Raw genomic sequence first — 9871 nt, 5'->3', positions numbered from 1 at the left:
ACCTCAGCAGTGAGGTAACAAGCTTAAGAAATAAGCCTTCTTGTTTAAAAAATAGAGGCTGGCACTGGATATACAGAGACATTGTTACATGCAAAACACCAACAGACCAGCTCGTCAGTTTTATGGGAACTGATGACAGCAATAGTTTCAGTAATTTCCTGCGTCAGTGTAAAAGTGGTTCTTATTTACAGTCAACTCGGAATTATTTCCTCATATACTTTATTGAATCTTTTTTAAAGATGGATTTTGTAATCCTCATTGAATCTACTTCAAGAAAGATGTTTGCATAATACATCAGGAATCATCTATAACTTCTTCCTCTGGATTCTGATGCAACATAATGAAGAAAATACAATAGAAGTGAAGATGCTGGGAATTTATGACAAAGCCTTTAATTATAGATCTAGGAAGAAATGAACATGAGATTCTCTTGGTAGCGAATTGTAAATTAAGATAATGGATATTAAGATGAAGTATTTTTTTTTAATTTTGCAATACTTGTTTTTAATAGAAACTGATTTTGTGTATTAGTCCAAGTGTCTTTAAAGACTTCTAGTGTCATTATTCAATAATGGTGCATGTTTTAATAAATTTGCTTTTCTGAATAGGTAAATGGATTAATTGCTAGAGGATCATGAAAAGCTTTGCAAATGTGTGTTGATGAACTTATTAATAAATCAGCACATAAAATCTTTTATTTGCACAAGATAGGTGGGTTCACCCCTTGTTAATATTCAACAAAGTTAAAATGTTCCTTTGAAGTGGCATTGGCGCATCATGATCTTCAAGTGATATGGAATAGGAACTTCTTTTAATAAAATCTTCCGGAGAAATACACCATATCAGTGACTGAAAATCATCACACGTTTATTTTGAGCAGTATCTATTATTTGCATTGTCTCATAGAAATGTTCCTGCTGCCATTTTAAACATTTCTCCCCAAGCTATGGTAGCTCTTCACATAAGCTTCAGAAATGCTTTTAAAACACAGTGGAAGGTTCTCACTATGGAACTCATTGTCAAGATAACACTAAGAAGATGAGTCGATTTAGTTTTATTTACTAGGTAACAGAAAAAAAGGGGCCATTACTTTACAAATGACCTTATAAAGTTTCTCTTCCTGCCCTTCTTCACACTCCCCCCACGTTGCCACATGCCTGTCTCAGAGCTTGGGGACTGCCAGCAAAATCCATACTGGAAGATACTCTGCAGGGCCACAAATGCTTGAGAATTCTGTAACGCATTTAAGTGGAAATAAATATCTAAGGAAGCTTGTTTACATGTTGCAACAAGTTGTCCTAAATATTTTTTTTTACTAAAATTTAAAACTATCAAAGTTTTTATGCATGCATGTGCCCATGCAGCAGCCCTCAGGGCTTTTGCAAGCGTGCAGGGTACACACGTGGCAGCTCAGGCCAAGCGCAAGAGTCCCAGACCAGTTACAAGGTCCTTTATGAGGCAGAGGTAATTGTTTCCTGGTTTCATTTGTACAACAAATAAGTCTTGTGAATATTGTCTTGATAATGAAGAAATTATACTGTACAGCAGTGTTTTTTAAAGCCTCTGTTATGTTATGCTGCCACTCTACATCACCAGTAAAACAGAATAGCAAAGGCAGGCTTTAGAAAGGTTCATAATGTTTTGATGAGAATGGACCCTGCCATTTGTGAGGTTAAAACTGTCCCCACTTTGAAAGATAACCAGCAGCGATCGGCCTGAAATTGTGTGGGGAGACTTCAGCCACTGGAAGTCAACTAATGATATTCTGTGTGGTGCGCTTGGGGGGTGAAACAAGGGAACTGATATCAGCCTCACTGAAAACCTGTCAGCGTTTGCTTGGAGAGCCACTAAAAAAAAAGAAATAATTATCTTTGCACATTTGTCATCAGATATAGACATCTCCTTTCTCCCAGTCCCCCGACAAGGTGCCTGGGTATGGCAGCACAATCATCTTGGTAGTTCTGTTTTTATTAAGCCCTGCTTAGTGCTCTAGTGAGAGTCAAAGCATGGAAATCCACACTGACATTCATCCATTTCCATTCAGCTATATTCTAGTCGTATTTTAAAACATGTATTAGGATTGCCATATTCATAGTAGCTTGACAGAGAGCGATTGCACATGGACTCTGGTATCCCAACTATTTTTTTGGCATCAGCCAACATCTAAAGCACTCAAATGTGAGGAAATACCAGGATTGAAGCTACTGAGAGAACCTTCTCTCTGCCCTTTTTGTGTGTTAGTGCTGTATGGGGTAAAGCACTACTCGGGTGAGTAAAGTCAGAGACCCTTAATTCTCTACAGAAATATAAGTGAATTGGGTCACTAATTCAAACTTTTCAGTTACGTCTACTATCCCTTCAATAAATTATTTAACACCTGCTTCACTGTCCCCTTCTGACAGTCAAAGCATTCCACTTTGCAAATTTTTGAGCTGTACTTGGATTTTGAGCTGTACAAGGAAAAAAATAATTTAGTAATCTGGCTTACAATAACATTTGTAGGATGGAGCATTCACTCTCCTCCGTGGCCACGCAGCACCTTGTAGGAGTGAGGGGAATAAGAGGGGAATGAAGCCTGGCTCTGGTGCAGTCTCTCCATTCTGTAGCTTCCACTGACACCTGCTGGAAACAGGCGCTTCTAGGTTGATCACTTTAAATTCTATATCCAAAATGCAAGAGGACTAGGCACAACATACACTTCCTGCCTATTTAATCAATGAAGCACACTATCTGCCTTTAACAGTAAAATACGGTCAGAATCAAGAACACTTGCCTATTTCCATCTCCTAGTTTATGAAACATACCTAGATTTTTTCTAAAACAGACCCAATTCACAGTCATGTACACACAGAGCAAAGAAAAAAAAACGTTTCTTAGACAGGTGATCTTCAGAGCTCCATTCTGGTCCAATTCAGAGGAGGTTTGGAGAAAAGAAGGAGGAAGGAAGGTCGTCTCTGCAATCCCTCACAAGCTAAATGAGGAATGGGACCTGGCCATGGTTGTCCTACTTTCTGGTGTGCATCGGAGATGTGGGGACAGCAGCTCAGACAAAAGGCCCAGCTCTCTGTCCCTTTTGTATGCTGGGGGAATAGCACAGTTGTTTTCTCTGCTGGGGTCACTTCAGCACCGCTGGAGGAATTTTGTCCGTAGCTGACTTACAGAGACAGGCTGATTGCTCAGACTGCTTCCCAGCAGACGCGCACACAGAGCTCTGCGAAAGAACAAGAGCACCATAAAATCTGTGTGTGAACAAAGGTGGTTTGCGTGAGTACAGCACAGGGTGATGTCCCAGCACAGCTGTGGTCGGCTTTCCTAGCGAGAACATCTCCTTTTCAGGTTCAAAATTTCACCAGGTCCCTGATGAGCATCTGAGGCAACACAGGACATTGCAGGAATATAACTATAAATATAAACATTTTTTTAAAATACCCTAAAATACAGCCCTAAAACTTTGAAAACTAGAAAGTGTATTGCAATTTTAACAGTAGTTATGTTTGTGTAAAGTTTTCCTGCTCTGCTTAGTCAGGAAAGAGCCAGTCACTGAGGGATCTAAACCTTTCCTTCACTTTCAGATTAACCTCACAGTTTGTACATTTGTAACAACTCAGACTTGAGCTGTGTGTAACTGAAATTGCCTTTTCCATAGTTAGCTCACAGTGTCTAGCTCATGGTATTGATTTTAACCAAAGCCTCAGACTGCTAAAAAAATTAGACGTCTATACAAAATTATTACATTTTGCGTTCTGGCCAAAAAGGGACATCTAAGGCGAGGGGTTTTTTGATAGCAGAAATTAAAAGTTGAATCTTTTGTTTATTATATTTTTCAAGTTCTTTTAATTCTTTCATTACCATCTGGCTCAAGTCCTGCTGGTCTTGGCCAGGAGGTGGCAGTGGAAGAGCATCCATTGCTCCACAAACACCCCACTTGTCTGCAAGGTCATGGCTAGCTCCAAGACCAGAAACGAGGACAGATTTACACGTCAGGACAGCAAACAGCTGCAGTTTAGGGTGTTTTAAGAGATATCTGCTACCTATGATACCTGAAGTGCCAAAATGTGTGGCCCTGTAGTTAATAAGCTGAAAATGTGTAAGGAAACTCACTTGTTCGCTTTAAAACTAGGAGGAAAAAAGCTCTCCTCAAAGTGTTAATGCAAAACCCCGGATTTCAAGACAGCTTTAATCATTTTACTTACTCAAACGAGTAATTAAATTTGAACAGCTGAATATCAGGTCCACTTCAACTGCCTGAAAAAGCACAACAGATTCTCACAGTAAGCAAACTTAACAGAATTGTCCCAATGTCACATTTTATGTCTATATTGGTTAATGAGCATGTGACTTCATTTTTAACTGCACTTATTGTTGGGATAACCCAGAAAGACCCTCCAGGTGGTGGGTTTGGTCAAAGATATTTTAGCTTTAATTCTAAATATATTATCACAACTGATAATACAGTCCTGAAGCTGCTGCATGTGGAGGGACTTGCTAGAGTCTGTTTACAGTCCCTTAAAATGAAATTGGCCTCTTGCTCATTCATCTGTCTGTATTGTTTTCTGTTTGCATCTGTATTTCTGGTTTGTATTTTGGTGTCTACAGAAAGAACAGTTTTAGAATATCTTGCTTGAAAAAGTAAATGATTCCTCTAGGAAGCATTTTCTGCCATGCTGTAATTCACGTTAATATTTTACTAATCTCAGCTCAGACTGAGGTCCCTGTACCCCTCTGGGTGGCCCATTCTTACAGAACCACCTGCGTTACCCTCCACTGGCCCAGGAACCATCGGTGGCCACCTAAGCAGTGTCAACCTATAGGGTAATAAAACAAGAATAGGGTAAAGAAACTGAAATAAGTTGATGGGTTAAATATAATCTGAAGAAAAAAAAAAAAAAAAAAGGTGGAGCACACTGTCCTACCCTGCCCCACTTTGGTGTCCTCAACTAAGAGGCTTGAGAGAGCTGGTGTAGAGCTTCGTGTGTGCCAAAGCACTGCTGGACCTCCTAGTCTTCCACTGGTCCCTTGGCAGGCAGAGTCAAAGGACCTGAGTCCTTTCATGACATCCTGAGCCATAAGCATGAGGAACAGGATCTTTTCCTGTGTGTCCTTTCCGTTTATTATCTTACACCTTTCTCTTTCCACCATCCGTTTTGGAAGAGCATCTTTCACCACACTGCTGGGTGGCCAAGGCCAGAGGGCAGCTCCAAGCACCGGGGGGGACAGTGGGTGTTTATGTGTGTTTGCCAGATCGTGGCATGCTGGATCAAACTTCACACTGTGCCTCACATCAAGGCTTGCCAGTAAAAGCCAGCACCAGAGAGAGAATTGCAACCGAGTTGTTCCTATGTGTCCCCTGCTGGGTGTTTGTCTTATTTTCTCCTAAAGATAGTAGGATCAGGCCACACAGAGAAGAAACACTAAAAATCCTCCCCATTTCATATTTTCAAAGGATGTTTGGGTTTGCTTTCCTTTTCTATAGAGTAGTGCTCAATGGAAGTTTCTTCCTAAAAATTCCCTTCAAAAGGAAGAAAAAGCAGGGTATAATTACTGTGAAAATCTTACAAACCTCTTTAATTCAATGGTTTAGCTTTCAAAAAGTTGTATTAAAGATGCAGTAACGAATGAAAATATTTTTAACGCACAAGACAGTAGAACGAAGCAGAGCAGAACTCTGAATCAGGCCTAAGCTGTTTTTATTGAGCAGAGCAGTGGCATTGACACCTTCTTTTCTCAGCACACCCAAATTAAAAGGACAATTTGACGAGCCGACCAGAGCTGTGGGAGAAGATTTAGAAATGTGGGGAAAAAACATGGGCTCTTCATTCACTTTAAACACAAGGAAGATGCCCAGAGAAAGTAGCAACTAATCGAGGCTATTGAGACAAGTGTCAAATAATAGCATGAGTATGCAGAGAGAAAAATTTGTAAAGTGAAGGTACAGAACAGGATTTTACAAGTGGTATCAGGAGCAGCAAGAAACAATTCTGAATATACATTGAGAGACAGAGGGGAAGAGACCAAGCAACCTGTTGATTCACTAGCAAATGAAAAAGGGAGATCACCAGCTCAAAAAGCCAAGAAGGACAAAATTCTCCATGTCTTATTTCACATTTCTAAGAGAAAAGAACAAGTGCAAAGAGTGGATAAGGCAAGCAGCAGCGCGGAAGGATCACTCCACAGAAATGCACAAGGAGGCATCAGCTCACTTAGAGAACTCCAAATTTTCACACTCCCTGAGCCCAATGGATTTTATCCCAGGAAACAGAGAAAGAATATGGCAGAAGTAATGTCAGAACCACTTGGGGTTGTCTTAGGGAAGTCACGGAGTGTAAATAAGCATCAGAAGCCTGGAAAGGGGCAAATACATTCAGTTTCTAAGGATGGAAGGAAAAGACTAGTCGGGGATTTGTCTATCAGCTTACCTGCAACTGCCAGAAAAACCTTGGAAAGCACAGAATCTTTTTGAGCACATGGAAGAAAACAAGGAAATGAGTAAGAGTTAAGACGGATTTGTCAATGCAAATCCTTTCAGAGCAAACTCATTTCTTTTTATGAATGAGTTGCAGGTCTGGAGAGAGTGAAAACAATAAACACCATCTAAAAATCATAGAATGGGCTTTGATAGCTTCCCTAAAGACCCTCTCATTCAATTGGTAGAAAAATATGTTCTACATGAAACTCCCTTATGGCACAGGCCACCCAGGCTGAATGAACATGCTGAGCTAATGAAAATGTAGCAGTTATCTGTGGTTCATGGTCAGAATCAAAGAATGTAATTAATGGGGTTCTCAGGCAACTGTTACAGAGTTGTCTGTATTCAAAATGGTTTTATTAATGACTGGCAGATGCAATAAAGAGTTATGCTGTTAAAACTCTAGAAAACACTAAGGTAGGAGATGCAAGAATGTTAAGGACAGGACTAGAAACTAGGCAGGTTGGAGAAATTATATGAAAACACTGGATGAAACCTTACAGGACCAAGCAGAAGGATGTGCATTTGCCAGGAGTGACTAACTGCACAAATAAGAGATGGAGTAAAAATAAAACCTGCAGGGATCCAAGATTGTAGAGAATCATGAGGATAACATGAGCCAATGTTTTCCTATGTTGTTGTAAAATGAAGGTAATCATCACCACAACACAGGATACTGTTTTCTGAACAAAACTCGTGATTTGTGCTCATAATGAAGTGACATTCGTGCAGCACAACACTCAAACATCTGTTTGAGCCAGCGTACAATGATCCATTTCCTAACATCATGTACTCTCACAGAGCAATTAGACAAAATTGCTCATGTTCTGGAAGGGACTGCAATAAAGGAAGAACCTGCCTCCACTAATGGTACTCATTTCCTAAAAGCTGAAATTTCTAAGTGACCATCTGTAATTAAAAGGCCTGATGCATTTTTAAAAAAACATTTTCCTACAACAGGCCACTATCGACCCTTTACTCTGAGTTGCACATGAAGCCAACACAATATCAACTGATTCGACACTTTCATAAACCTTTTAGCACAGGCACAAGAAACCACAACTTTCTGCCACGGCTTCTGAGAAACAACCTTCACTAGCCAACAATTCTGATTTTTAACTTTGTTTTCTCTTATTCCAGCTGTCTTGTTCTAGCTCTGTCTGCTAGACAGAAAGGCCAGCTATCAGAAATGTGCCCTTCCTGCAGAAAATGGGAGATTGGTGTAGTTATTCCACAAAACTAAATACTTGACCTCTTGAATATTTTTCTGAATGTTGCAAATCTCAGGAGCTGCTGGAAATTAGCAACCAGACGGATGAAATGGTTGCTTTTACCTGCTGCATCCATGGAAGTAAAATATCCCAGCTTTTCTCCCAGGTTTGTAGGTTCCTTTTATCTCAGCAGTAGCTGTGACCTTTATCAGCAACAGATTCTAAGTTCCAGGCTACATGTATAAACTTTTTTATGCAGTGTGATAAATCAAAGGCAAAAATAGCCTACAGGATTCCTTGCTACATCACACACTGTGAACGAATCATTTACTTTCCAGGGGACCATTAATTAGTATCGATTTGTCTTCTTGCTCAGACAGTTCACAGGCATATGGGTGTGAGGCTGCCTGTCAGCTTGCGTGGCATCAGGAGCCTGTTATCCTGCAGCTTTTTACACAACTTAAAAAGATTTGCAAACAGAAGACATACTACCTAGTCTGAAGTTAAGGTGACTGTCAAATTAGCCATTTTAAGTAACTAATGGAAGTGGAAATAGATGAGATAATATCAATAGGAGCAAGAGACCCATTTGGAACAAAAAATGTGAGAGTGATATCTGAAGTCCATGAAGAGGCTTATACCGCACCCCAGCATTCCAGAGTAAGACATCACTATTAAGTCACCACGCACAGGGGCAAGACTCAAACTTGAAATTCAACACTGCATCAGCCCTGGTTTGCAGGGATGGTCTGCAAAAAAGACCATCACAAAATCTGGATGCACAAGTGGATGTGTTGTCACAACCCTGCCCATCTCCCAAGGTAAAGGAAACCAGACAGAAAAGTCCTTTTGTATTTTCATAAGTAAATGCTGCCTCAACAACCCTGACTGAGACCATCACTTCACCTTCCTGGAGAACTTCTGCAGTGCCAAGCTAAGAGACCGTGAAAGGCCAAGTATCTAGAAATCCCACTGCTGTTTGGGATAAGTGGTCTCACCTGGTATCAAGCAAGTGATTACGCTGGGAGAAAGACGGCACACTTGGTGGTAGCAGGTCTCCTTGGAGTAAGGTTGGTCTCTAGTGACGAAGGCTCTGCCCTTGCTGACTGCGAGGAGTAGATGAAGCAACTCTGTTCTTGGCCCACTGGTCACTGGGGTTTGGCTGCTCACCAGCTGTGTCCTACTGGTGCTTGCCACCAGGAGGTCATTGGTCTTATATGTGCTCTGCTGGCTTAAAAGGAAGCTAACACCTAGTGTTAGTGTTAAGCTGAGCTCTTGCTTATTACAGGCACAGACTCTAGAGCAAAAGCCAATTTTAAGCAGGAATAAGCCCAGATTTGTACTGATTATATTGATCCATCCTCCTCCTTCCAATTCCAGGATCAGCAGGCACCAAAAGTATTGGCTATCAGTATCTCCTGTAGGAGCAGACAGCAATTTAAACTATAATATAAAGGTTCTTAGAAAGAATATAAAAACTTGGGGACAGCATTTTAGAACTTCAGTAGAACCGGGAGGTCTAAGATTAAGAGGAATCTCAATTCCCTACCGAATCTTTTGAATAAGTTTTCATTCATTCTCTTCAGTATTTATTTTCTTAACAGCTTAGGGGGGATTTTTTTTCTGCTTTAGTAGACTTCTCTATTAATATCAGATAGTTACACTAATCACCCTCTTGCACATGCAGGTTCCACCTGACTTCACATTAAAGTACCTACCGATAATGCAGCCTTGTAAAACTTGTAGTTTAGTAAGCTAGAACCATCTATAAATTGCAGCCACCCAACCCAGCCTCCAGCAGCATTACCAGTGATTTACAAGGGGTCTGTGTGTGCCCTATTTAAAGGCTCTGCCTGCTGGGCTGGGGCAGGTGCTGGAGGGTCAGCTGGTGGTGGTGGGAGGACACCACCTTCATCAAGATCAGCTCACTTAGGAAAGAGGTTGCAAGGTTTGCTGGGGTGTAGGGAAAACAGGATTTGTTTTTCTCGTTTAGAAAGAAATAGTGAGAAAACAGCTGATTAGCAGGTTCCAGGGGAACAAAGAATAACTTCTGAAGATGCTTTGGTGAGTAAAGATCTAGTCATTTTATTAAATGTATTAATACTGAACGTTGAAGGGAAGCTGGTGCTAGTTTCTTGTGAAGAGTTGGTACTTGACGCACTGACTAGCTCTGATTTGGAGGTTTTGTTTCAGG

The sequence above is a fragment of the Caloenas nicobarica genome, chromosome 7, assembly GCF_036013445.1.
Source record: "Caloenas nicobarica isolate bCalNic1 chromosome 7, bCalNic1.hap1, whole genome shotgun sequence".
Lineage (NCBI taxonomy): Eukaryota > Metazoa > Chordata > Aves > Columbiformes > Columbidae > Caloenas > Caloenas nicobarica.
This window is presented reverse-complemented; position numbering follows the sequence as displayed.